The 12106-nt window shown below is 36.5% G+C and overlaps 1 protein-coding gene across 4 annotated transcripts in view; it reads left to right on the forward strand.

The window, feature by feature from the left end:
* The window catches only part of MICU1 (mitochondrial calcium uptake 1), a 221350-nt gene that overhangs the window by 1008 nt on the left and 208236 nt on the right, over positions 1 to 12106 (forward strand). The gene's annotated exons all lie outside the window — the stretch shown is intronic.

The raw sequence follows: 12106 nt of genomic DNA on the forward strand, positions 1-12106 counted from the left end.
CTTTGTTTACCTTTATTTTATTTAGGTAAAATATTCCTTTGAGTCACAGGTGCACGTGATCTATCTAGCAGGAGAAAGGAGTGAAACAGCTTAGGGTTGATAGCTGTTGGAGAGTTTAGGTTTCATTGAACGATATGACAAATTAATAAAATGTCAGCATCTTGAGACTTAGGTGTTGGCCAGGTTGACCGTCCCATTATCTTCTTGGCGTTGCCTAAGGTATTGAGCTTCTTAAATATTGTCTCATCCTAAAAACTTTTTAGAACTCACTCACTTGTTTGTGAGAACGTGGCTCTGGCTTCTGGCTGCTCTGTGTCCTTTTAGTAGCTCAGTTATGTGGGACTCTTGGAGACCCCAGGGACTGTAGCTCACCAGGCTGTTATGTCCATAGGATTTTCCAGGCAAGATTACTGGAGGGAGTTGCCATTTCCTTCTCCAGGGGATCTTCCAGACCCAGGTATCTAACCTGTGTCTCCTGCATTGCTGGCGGATTCTTTACCGCTGAACCACATAGGAAGACCTCAGTGACCTTATTGAAGGTGATAAGACACAAGAAACGCTAACAAAAAGTAAAGATTCAGGGGCTGGTTGGGTACCTGGGGAGAAAAGGAAAATGACAGAAATTAATATGAGCAAGAGAACAGAAGAGTGTATTGCTATCTTCGTTTATAATCTAGAGAACATTTACTATGTTGCATAGACTTTGCATTCCCAAGAGGTGACTCTTGAGACTGACTTTCCTGTGTTTAACAATGGTATGTAATTTATCCTATAATGCAGTATTATGTAAAATAATAACTGAAAGACTTAATTGATCCTTCAGATTTTATATTATTCAGAAATATAGAACTGAGTAATTGACAAAGTTATTACACCTAATTTGGCCACTTTTTCCCTCTTGACCAATTTTTACAATGACTGCAACACTTGCTAAATGTTTACCAATTTTTTTCCACATGGAGTAGAGGGTTTTGTTTGGCCACATTGTGCGGCATGTGGGATCTTAGGTCCCCAGCCAGGGATGGAACCCGCGCCCCTTACATTGGAAGCATGGAGTCTTAACCACTGGACTGCCAGGGAAGTCCCTTGAGTATAATTTTTTTTAATATTTCCTTGAAAAGAGAACTAACTTTTAAAAAAGTTTATTCACAACTCCCCCCCCCCCCCGCCCCCCGCCCACCAGAAAGGAAAATAGCTTGATTTTATGCTAAGGGAAAAAGTTGATTCTTTTTAAGTAGATTTTTACTCACTTAAGTAAATTCTGAGAAAATTACTAATGCTTTTTAAGACATTAAATATTGCTGACTCAGAATAGTTGAGAAGAAAATACAGGGGTAGTATTTTTAAATATTTTATATTTCTTATTATAAAAGTAATATGTGTTTATTTTTGAAAAATAGAAACATTATAAGAAATACAACACTGAAACTTGAAATGCTAATTTATCTTTTCCCATGCCAACATGTAACCACTACTTCCTCTTGCTTTGGGTTGGGCATCAGTGTGGAAAAGTTGAGTTTGGGGTCAGACTCCCTGGGAAAGATGGCATTGAGAGTACTGGGCTTACATCCTACAACCTCAGAAACTCCAGAAGAGAGAAGACTTCCCTTTTTCTGATTCTATTATAATAGAATTCTGTTATAATAGCAAACTACCCTGTGGCCTTACTTGGGTCATTGCCCATCCTAGAGACAATCTCTGTGACCAGACAGATGGAATGCCTTGGGTGTTCAGAATTGGATCTTCTTCCCACTGTGGAGTAGGATGGAGGGAGATACAGTTTAAAAGGACATGAATTAAGGGTAGGTGACCTATAGTTCCCAAAGGAAAATTGAAGTGTCATTTCCTGGAGAAGGGAGAAAGATTGCCGGACAGGTAGTAATAGCAGATGTCCACTAAAATAATTTTACATGTATTTTTAAAAATTAACTGCTTTCCTTTCCCAATATAAATTACTTTCTACAGTTTGCATGTTGATTTTTCCTTTTTAAAGTGTCTACTATTAATTTATAGAACTTGAAATTTGAACTCTTTGAGTGCACCTATTTGTACTGTTATCACATGTATAAGTACCCATGCTCTGGAGTACTCAGATTTTCCAGCTTTAAATATATTGTATATTTGGCCAGTTTGTTAAAATTGATTATTGGTAATCACACACACATTTTTTGTTGTGTGTGAACTTGATTATATAAACTGCAGTTTATAAATAGTAAATAAATGTTTTAAATATTTAAGTATATGTAGTAAATATGATTACATACTTGATTCTTTAATTATTTTATGTTCAAAAGTCTGTGTAGAAACTACTTAATTTTGAGCATTGTTTAAAAAATAAATAATAATTGTCACTAATTGCTGTTACTGAGTGTTAACTTTAAAACTATAGTTAACATTAATGTCTTGTTTTGTATCTTTATGGATTATTCTGATGATTCATTATATTTTAAGAGAAAATATAATTGATGCAACGTATTATTTACTCCACTTTCTTGTTTTCATTTAGAAGATGTTAGTAGCTCAATTCAGTGGACATTTGAACTTTATTTGCTAACACTGGTGGCACAGGCAGGCAGGTCTCTCTTCTAAAACTCAACTCCATCGCTTCTTGATGTTGAGCAAGTTACTTAATCTCTCAGAATTTGAGTTTATTTGCAAATGAAAATAGTAATATCTCATAGGGATTTTTTGAGGATTAATTAATATATGCCAAGTGCCTGGGATTTAGCAGGTTCTCATAAATGTGATGGTTGTGTTGTTTTTAAATTATTTATTTGGCTGTGCCAGGTATCAGCTGTGGCACATGAGACCTTTTTTAGTTGTGGCACATGGAATTTTAGTTGCAGCATGTGGAAACCAGTTCCCTGATCAGGGACCAAACCCAGGCCCCCTGCATGGGGATCACAGAGTCTAGGCTGCTGAACCACCAGGGAGTCCCTGAATGTGATTGTTAACAGTGACAATAACAAAAAATAATGTCTAAAAAGAATTTATTTTCCCAACTTGAGAATGTTTAGCCCAGAGAGTTTAAAATATATAGATGTTGGAGGAATTAATTAGATTGTTCTTTATTCAGTTTGTCTAGATTTTAGCGGGTTTTAAATTCTATGTTGAATATATAGCAATAAACTAGAAAACTTTGTTTAAGCTACACAGTTATTAGCAGACTGCCCAATTTGTAAAAATTGCTTAGGCCCATACAGCTTCATATCAAAAAAAACCCAAAAACAACCCAATTGAAAAATGAGCATACTTAAATAGACATTTCTCCAAAGAAGATGCACAGATGGCTAACAGGCACATGAAAAATGCTCGATATCACTAAGTATTAGAGAAATGCAAATCAAAACTACAATGAGGTATCACCTCACACCAGTCAGAATGGCCATAATTAAAAAGTTTAGCAAATTCCCTGGTGGTCCAGTGATTAGGACTCGGCTCTTTCACTGTTATGGGTCCAAGTTCAGTCCCTGGTCGGGGAACTAAGATCCTGCAAACTGTAGGACATGACCAAAAAAAAAAAAAATCTACAAATAAATACTGGAGAGGGTGTGGAGAAAAGGGAACCCTCCTACACTATCATTGGGGATGTAAATTGATACAACCACTGGAGAGAACAACATGGAGTTTCCTTAAATAACAAAGTAGAACTACCGTATGATTGAGCAGTCCCACTCCTGAATGCATGTCCGGAGAAAACTCTTAATTAAAAAAGATGCATGCACCCCAGTGTTCATAGCAACACTATTTATAATAGCCAAGACATGGAAGCAACCTAAATGTTCACTGATAGATGAATGGATAGGAAGATGTGGGATGTGTATGTATCGTGGAATATTTCTCAGCCATAAAAAAGAATGAAATAATGCCATTTGCTGCAACATGGATGGGCCTAGAGTTTATTGTATTAAGTGAAGTAGGACAGGGAAAGACAAGTATCATATGATACCATTTGTATGTGGAATCTAAAAAAAATGATACAGATGAACTTATTTATAAAGCAGAAATAGATTCACAGACATAGATAACAAATTTATGGTTACCAAAGGAGATAGTGAGGTGGTGGGGGGAGATAAGTTAGGAGTTTGGGATTAACAGATACATATTAATATATAAAATAGATGAATATCAAGGACCTATATTCAGTAACCTATAGTGGGAAAGAATCTTAAAAAATATATTTATGTATAGCTGAATCACTTTGCTATACAATTGAAACTAACCCAACATTGTAAATCAACTATACTTAAATAAAAAAACACAAAAATAAAGATTGCTTAATTCAAGTATAAGTGTCAGGATGGGGAAATGTATTGAGTAAATTTTACACAAACTCTGAGCTCAATAGAGGTCAGTAAGAGGAAGATAGTTTGTTACTTCACTATAGAAGGGGAGCTAGGCATTGAGCACCTTTGAAAGTTCAGAGCAGAATTTATGGTTACTTTAATAGCTACAAATGATAAAAATGGATTTGTTTTTATTTTAAAGGATAAGTTCAGGATAATACTCCTGCAAAAAAGTAATACTTTGAGAACATGATATACTGGACACCTGCAGGTGGAAAAGATAGCGGTTTAGAATGTTACCGGAAAAACCGAAAGAGGCAACTGTGGAACTGAACAACTGTGAGAAGTGATTGACATCAAATATCATTAATATGGGGTTGGGAGTTTAAGTACTGCTGTATTGGGTGGAGAGGTGTTGGCCTTATTAATGAGAAAATAATCAGCTAGAGCTGGATTACCTTTTTTCCCCCTAAACTAACAGAGTAATCAGTTTTGTTTTTTGCAAATTGTAAAGATTCCTCGCCAACAATAATAAATTTAAGATAGGGTTACTGAGTATGAGAAAAAGGAATAATCTTTAAGATCTTTAAGAGATACATCCTTATCATTCATGTGAGGCATACAAGTAAGGTTTGCATTTTCCTTCAAAATGATTTTAAGTTTTAAATTGGTCATTTAAAACTTAAAATGCCTATCTTAATAATCTTGCTTGTTCAGAGTCAGACAGTTATTGATGTCTATTTATAAGCTCTACTTACCGTTCAGATTTTTCTTTTTAAAGTTTGTTCATTGGGGTTATTGGACTTAAACCAGCAAGCTAAAGTTTACCTTTTAAAAAACTAAACATCTGAAAGTTGTCCACTATCCTAGTAGGATTAAGTGAGCATTCTGTAACATGGCACATGAAGGGCATTAGAATCTAGCTGTAATATAACTTTATCTCTCTACCTTCTCTTCCTGTTCCTTCTCCCATGTTCTAGTCATAGTGAACTACTTTTTATTCCCCATACGATCTGTGCCTTTTTGTGTCATTATGCCTTTTCTTGGGCTGTTTGTTGTACTGAGAATGCCTCTTCACCATCCTACCATCTTCCAACTGGTGAGTTATTATTCATCTTCAGAAGATTAGATAAATGAGTTGTTCTTCAATTTGTGTATCTCCCTCCACTATCAGGTGGTTATTTGCCTTGGTGGTTCCCATAATATTTATTTTTAAAAAATACTCTTCTTATTTTGTGGAGCAGTTGTATGTATTTTCCTAGAGAATGAGTGATTCTTGATGCCGTAAACAAGGCTTATTCGCCATCATCTCCTGAACACTCAACAGAATACCTGTCTTATGTACAAGCTCAGAACATGTTTGGTGAATAAATGAGTAATTACAATATTTTATCTGCTTTAAAAATCAGAGTAGAAGTAGGATATAATTTAATAGATTAAGTCTGCACTCTGTAACCTTTATCAGACTGATGCATTTAGAGAATTTACTTGGAGATTCCTAGAAAATTCTATCCGCACATTCTGCCATACATCAATTACTTTCTTTCCTTAATATGTATCTAAGCACTGGAAAGAGAGAAATAAAACATTCCATTCATTAAGGAGCTCACAGTCTAGTGGTGGAGACAAACAGATGACTTATAATTAAATTTTATGATAATTAAAATTAAAAATCAGTTTTTTAGTTTTACTAGAGACATTTCAGATGCTCAATAGCCACAAATAACTAGTGGCTACTGTATTGAACACTGCAGATATGAAATATTTCTTTCATTCTGACATATTCTATTTGACAGAACTGTTGTGGAATACTATAAATACACTCAAATCTCAATTTCCTAGTTTCAGATGATAGTTCATTTTCATTTCAATCAAGTGCTTTCCTTGTTCAAATAAAACTTCCTTTTAGATTTGAAATTTGTGTTTCTAAAAATGATCAAGTAGATTCTATTGTAATGTGTTTCAAATAAAGCAACACTACTAATTTTCTCAGGCCTTTAATCTATGATAGCATTTGAATTAAGTAGTTTCATAATTTGATTTTCAACTTAAGGTTGATATCATTTGACTTTCTATCCTAATAATTCCTGAAATGGTAAGGATGCATAATGGTTAAGAGCAATGGCTCTGGGATCAGAGAAACCTCAGAGTTATTGAGGATCAAATAAGGCAATCAAAAGGATGATTCACATGGGGAGCTGGCAGGACAGTGGGTGGGGCATTGAGAAACCTGTGTGCAGGTCAGGAAGCAACAGTCAGAACTGGACGTGGAACAGCAGGCTGGCTCCCAATAGGAAAAGGAGTGTGTCAAGGCTGGATATTGTCACCCTGCTTATTTAACTTACATGCAGAGTACATCATGAGAAATGCTGGGCTGGAGGAATCACAATCTGGAATCAAGATTGCAGGAAGAAATATCAATAACCTCAGATATGCAGATCACACCACCTTTATGGCAGAAAGTGAAGAGGAACTAAAGAGCCTCTTGATGAAAGTGAAAGAGGAGAGGGAAAAGTTGGCCTAAAGCTCAACTTTCAGAAAACTAAGATCATGGCATCCGGTCCCATCACTTCATGGCAAATAGATGGGGAAACAGAGGAAACAGCTGCTGACTTTATTTTTTGGGGCTCCAAAATCACTGCAGATGGTGATTGCAGCCATGAAATTAAAAGACGCTTGCTCCTTGGAAGGAAAGTTATGACCAACCCAGACAGCATATTAAAAAGCAGAGACATTACTTTGCCAACAAAGGTCTGTCTAATCAAGGCTATGGTTTTTCCAGTGGTCATGTATTGATGTGAGAGTTGGACTATAAAGAAGGCTGAGCACTGAAGAATTGATGCTTTTGAACTGCAGTGTTGGAGAAGACTCTTGAGAGTCCCTTGGACTGCAAGGAGATCCAACCAGTCCATCCTAAAGGAGATCAGTCCTGGGTGTTCATTGGAGGGACTGATGTTGAAGCTGAAACTCCAATACTTTGGCCACCTGATGCGAAGAGTTGACTCATTTGAAAAGACCCTGATGCTGGGAAAGATTGAGGGCAGGAGGAGAAGGGGATGACAGAGGATGAGATGATTGGATGGCATCACCAACTTGATGGACATGGGTTTGGGTGGGCTCTGGGAGTTGGTGATGGACAGGGAGGCCTGGCATGCTGTGGTTCATGGGGTCACAAAGAGTTGGACACGACTGAGCGACTGAACTGAACTGAACTCAGAAGTGCACACAATTTAAAACTTTTGAATTGTTTATTTCTGGAATTTTGCATTTAATATTCTTGGATCAGTGTTGACCATGGGTAACTGAAACCACAAAGAGCCAAACTGCAAGTAAATGGGGACTTGTGTACTCAGAACAGTTTTGCCTCAGTAGTGAGGTAAATTAGCTTTAAACTAAATACTGCTCTGGCCTAGCCTAAAAAATTTAAAAGCAAGACTTGAAACAGTCAGACTCCTCCAAGTAACTTATTCATGTCCCAGAACTAAGCTCAAGAATAGGTTCAGGAATACAAAAATATCCAGCACCCAAAAATGTAAAATTCACAGTGTCTGGCATCCAATCAGAAATTACTAGGTATGCAAAGGAGCAGGAAAATATGGCTCATAATGAAAAAAATAAAAGCTGAAACAGAAGTGACATGGGTGATAGAATTAGTGGAGAGGGATGGTAAAACAGTTTTTTATAACTGTATTCCATATGCTTAAAAACGCAAAGAAAGATTGAATGTGTTAATTAGAAACATGGAAGATACAGGTAACATCCCCAACTTAATGGATATGAATTTGAGCAAACTCCAAGGGATAATAGAGGGTAGAGGAACCTGGCATGCTTCAGTCCATGGGGTCACAAAGAGTCAGACACGACTTAGCAACTGAACAAGAACAGAAGCAAAGCTATAGGTGGAAACTACAATGGCTGAGATGAAAGACAGACTTGATGTTATTAATGGCAGGTTAGACCTGGAAGAAGAAAACTTAAGCCAAGGCTTATGAATTATACAAAATTATCTATGAAGAGTTCTTGCTAAAAGTACTTAATTTTACTCTGATCAAACTTTCAGGTGTAACTTCTAGTTTACAGGAAATAAAAGGACTAGAGAAATATTTAAACCATGCTACAAGGCAACCATTAGATAAATCCAGAGTTTGAGAAATACGATTCAGATGTCCTGTTCTGTTAAAAATTTAGGATTGTGCTGTGATTGCATAATGTGCTGAATATACTTAATATAACCTTAAGATGGTAAATTTTGTGTCTATTTTACCGCTGTTTTAAAAAATTTACCGTTTAAAAAGACATTTAAAAGTATACAATTGAGAGGCATAAGGTGTATCTGCACTGTTGTGCAATTAACACCACCATTCATTTCTGGAATTTTTCTCTTCTTCTCAGACAGAAAACTTTTATACTCATTAAAAAGTAACTCTCCACTATGGAAAACAGTGTGGAGATTCCTTAAAACACTGGAAATAGAACTGCCATATGACCCAGAAATACCACTTCTGGGCATACACACTGAGGAAACCAGATCTGAAAGAGACACGTGCACCCCAATGTTCATTGCAGCACTGTTTATAATAGCCAGGACATGGAAGCAACCTAGATGCCCATCAGCAGACGAATGGATAAGGAAGCTGTGGTACATATACACCATGGAATATTACTCAGCCATTAAAAAGAATTCATTTGAATGAGTTCTAATGAGATGGATGAAACCGGAGCCCATTATACAGAGTGAAGTAAGCCAGAAAGATAAAGAACATTACAGCATACTAACACATATATATGGAATTTAGAAAGATGGTAACGATAACCCTATATGCAAAACAGAAAATGAGACACAGATGTACAGAACAGACTTTTGGACTCTGTGGGAGAAGGCGAGGGTGGGATGTTTCAAGAGAACAGCATGTATATTATCTATGGTGAAACAGATCACCAGCCCAGGTGGGATGCATGAGACAAGTGCTTGGGCCTGGTGCACTGGGAAGACCCAGAGGAATCGGGTGGAGAGGGGGGATGGGGATGGGGAATACATGTAACTCCATGGCTGATTCATGTCAATGTATGACAAAACCCACTGAAATGTTGTGAAGTAATTAGCCTCCAACTAATTAAAAAAAAAAGAAAGATAACAGAACTGAGGACAGAATTCAAAATAAAAGGAAAAAAAAAGAAACCTTCATGGAAAAAAGAAAACTCTCTACTTCCTTCCTTCCACCAACCTCTGGCCTCAGCTTATTACTTTGTTTCTGCTGTAGGTTCATCATGTATGTGGAATCATAGAATATTTGCCTTTTTGTGATTGATGTGTTTCACTTAATGTAAGATTTAAAGGTTCATGCCTGTTGTAGGATGTATCAGAATTTTCTTTTTCCAGTTTTTAGAATTGTGGTAGAATACATACACACAAAAATTAACATAGTAACCAATTTTAAGTGTACAGTTTGCGCTTTCCTTGTGGCTCAGCTGGTAAAGAATCCCCCTGCAATGTGGGAGACCTGGGTTTGATCCCTGAGTTGGGAAGATCCCCTGGAGAAGGGAAAGGCTACCCCCTCCAGTATTCTGGCCTGAAGAATTCCATGGACTGTATAGTCCATGGGGTCACAAAGTGTCAGACATGACTGAGCAACTTTCACTTTCACTTAGTGGTATTAAGTACATTCAGGTTATTGTGAAACCGTCATCCCTGTCAGGAACTGTTTTCATCTTGCAAAAGTGAAATGCTGCATCCACTAAGTAACAACTCCAGTGCCTCATCCATCTAACTCCTGGCAACCACAATTCTTTCAGTCCATGAGTTTGACTACTCTAAGGTGGCTTATGTGGCCTCCCAGGTGGCTCAATGGTAAAGAATCCACTTGCCAATGCAGAAGAGGCAAGAGACACAAGTTTGATCCCTAGATTGGGAAGATCCCCTGGAGTAGGAAATGGCAACCCACTTCTGTATTCTTGCCTGGAAAGTCCCATGGGCATAGAAGCCTGGTGGGCTGTAGTCCATAGGGTCGCAAAGTTGGGTGTGACTGAGCAACTGAGTGTGTGTGCGCACACACACACGACTCAGATCTTTTTCTGACTGATTTATTTCAGTTAGCATAATGTCATCAAAATTCATACATGTTGTAGGATGTTTCAGGATTTCATTCCTTTTAAGGCTGAGTAATGTTCCTTTGTACTTTCACACCACATTTTGTTTACCTATTCATGTTCACGAACACTTGGGTTGCTTCTACCTTTTGGCTGTTGTGAGAAATGCTGCTATGAGCATGGATGTACAAAAACCTATTCAAGTCCCTGTTTTCAGTTATTTTGGATATATACACCAGAGTGGGATTGCTGAATCATATAGTAATTCTGTTTAATTTTTTGAAGAATTGCCATACCATTTTTTGTAGTGGCTGCACCGTCTTACATTCCCATTAGTAGTGCACAAGGATGATACATAAATGCCATTCTACTGGATGTGGATAAATTTTATGTTATGTTTAGCTAATAAGATTAGGGTTGTGAGGCGAGAAAAAGGTTATGTGTAAAGAAACTTTTAGATTAGAGAGACTTCAAAAAAATACCAAAGATACCTCATTTTTGTGTGGATCCTTGTTTGAAAAACCAAATATATGTTTTATGGAAGTTTGAATATGTACTATTAATAGTATTGAAAGATATTAGGAAGTTGCTATTAATTTGAGTAAGTATGACAATGGTATTGTAGCTATGTAGGAAAATATTATTAAAGTATTTAGGGGTAGAGTTTTAGTGTCTGTAACTTTGAAGTGGTGGGTTTAAAAATTAACTTGATAGACATAAATAGATAGATGAAGAAAATAGATGAAATGTTAATTGTTCAGTTTAGGTATGATGTTCACAATAGTATTCTTTGAAATTTTCTGAGTGTTTGAAAGTTTTTAAATGAGCTGCAAAGGTTTGATGTTATATTTTTATTTTCTGGAGAAGCCATTTTAAATTTGCTTTTACTTTTATAAGTAATTTACTTTAATCCTTAGTACTTTTATTTTCTCTCTCCTCTTTAAAATTAGTTTCTCTTTATAATTGAGTTTATTGGGCTTTGTCTTCCAGATACTGCATTCTTATTTTGTTAGTTTCCTAAGTATGCAATTAGTGTGCATCTTAAGAAGTGACTTTTGTGTTCATCTTGACCAATGGAATATGCATTCTTCATGTATACCCCAGATTTTGAAGGAGCAATTCAACTGTCAAAGCATTGGATGACTCCTGTTACACATTTAACCCAGAGGTTTTAATATCATGCTTTATAGGAACATGGCTGTTAATTCACTGACAATTTCTTTCCTAACTGCATATTTTCTTTAAGCTCAGATTAAAGTCTCTGTTCAGCTTCTAGGTTCTGTGTGTACTATATGTATTAGGATTCATGAAGTATAAATTTTTGGTTAAGAGGATAGAGGACAGAATATTGTTATTGTGGGAAACCTAGGATTCTACTGTAAGAAACATTCTAACCTGTGAGTCTGGGTGGTGATTATTTAACTTGTTTACTAATCAGTTTCCAGAATATGAAGGATTTCCAGCTTTATTTCTATAGTCTATGGTGGGAAGAGAATTAGACAAGGAGTTACAGGATCTGGTTTGTTTCCAACTTTGCTACTAAGTATCTTTGTCATCTTGATGAAGTTGCTTGAAGTATCATCTTCTCTGGCCTGTTTCCTCTCATACTGAAAATTTGAAAATTTCTGAGGTCTCTTTTAGCTCTTAATATTCTGTTATATTGATCTTTTTTTCTTTCTTCATATTTTATCTCAGTGTTTGCAAGGGTATTGGGGCACACTGAGTACTGAATG

This window comes from Cervus canadensis, chromosome 8 (genome assembly GCF_019320065.1).
Source record: "Cervus canadensis isolate Bull #8, Minnesota chromosome 8, ASM1932006v1, whole genome shotgun sequence".
NCBI classification, from domain to species: domain Eukaryota; kingdom Metazoa; phylum Chordata; class Mammalia; order Artiodactyla; family Cervidae; genus Cervus; species Cervus canadensis.